Source organism: Felis catus, chromosome A1, assembly GCF_018350175.1.
Source record: "Felis catus isolate Fca126 chromosome A1, F.catus_Fca126_mat1.0, whole genome shotgun sequence".
Lineage (NCBI taxonomy): Eukaryota > Metazoa > Chordata > Mammalia > Carnivora > Felidae > Felis > Felis catus.
Genome location: NC_058368.1, coordinates 56,961,264 through 56,962,455, shown reverse-complemented (window position 1 = coordinate 56,962,455; position 1,192 = coordinate 56,961,264). Strand labels below are relative to the sequence as shown.

The following is a 1,192-nucleotide window of genomic DNA, read 5'->3' as shown; positions in this document are numbered from 1 at the left end:
TTGATGCCTTTGATTTCCTTTTGTTGCCTGATTGCTGATGCTAGCACTTGCAACACTATGTTAAACAACAGCAGTGAGAGTGGACATCCCTTTCATGTTCCTGATCTCAGGGGGAAAGCTCTTACTTTTTCCCCATTGAGGATGATATTAGCTGTGGGCTTTTCATAAATGGCTTTTATGATCTTTAAGTATGTTCCTTCTATCCCGACTTTCTCAAGGGTTTTTATTAAGAAAGGATGCTGAATTTTGTAAAAATATGAAACGCTTCACGAATTTGTGTGTCATCGTTGCACAGGGGCCATGCTAATCTTTTCTGTATCGTTCCAATTTTAGTATATGTGCTGCTTAAGCGAGCACTTAAATTTAATACATTTATAGAAATGTAAAAGAAACAGAAAAATGATGAACAATTTCTTTGCATTGTGTGATTAATGGATTTTTTTTTGTTTTTAGTCTATTTCTTTTCTTCTCTCTCCAAATCTTCAATTACTATTCTTCAATAATTTAAAAATATGAAACTATAAAATGTAGTTTACATTTTACCTTCTCTATCTATATTGTTTTTAAACATAAAAAGAAAAATGGGGTGCCTGTGTGGTCAGTTAGTTGAACATCCAACTCTTAATTTTGGCTCAGGTCATGATCTCACAGTTTTTGAGGCTGAGCCACAGGTCATGCCCCCTGCTAACCCTGCTCTCTGCTCCTCTCCCACCCATGCTCTCTGTCACTCTCAAAAATGAACTGACAAACAAGCAAACAAACAAACAAAAAGAAAAGTGCTGGGTTTACACACTAAAAACTTCAATCTATGATTGTTTATATTTATATAAGCAGTCACACCTTTTAGTTTTTAGTGCCTTACTCCTCATATGTTTATGCCACATTTACATTTAGATATTGTCCTCAACTTAATTTGTAAAATCACTGATGGATTAGGATGATGTATCAATGACCACAAGTGCCAGATTTTTAATGTCTGAAGTTAGCTATCTCATTTTAATATCAAATTATAAAGTGCAATACATAAATGTTGCTGTCAAAGTAGCTTATATTTTAGATTCCAGTTCTGTCACTTAACATATAATACAGGGAAAATTAAGTGAACTTTACAAAACCTCAGTTTACTTATCTGTAAAATGGGAATAGTTAAGAAACCTACTATACAGTTTGTGTGTTCGTGTGTGTGGGTGTG

General features: G+C 34.1%; 1 non-coding gene across 1 annotated transcript; it reads right to left on the bottom strand.

Moving 5' to 3' along the window:
- Positions 1 to 250: 250 nt before the first annotated feature.
- Positions 251 to 357, bottom strand: LOC111556727. Its single transcript, XR_002736443.1, has one exon. It is a non-coding gene; the product is annotated as a U6 spliceosomal RNA (small nuclear RNA).
- Between the last annotated feature and the right edge of the window lie 835 nt (positions 358 to 1,192).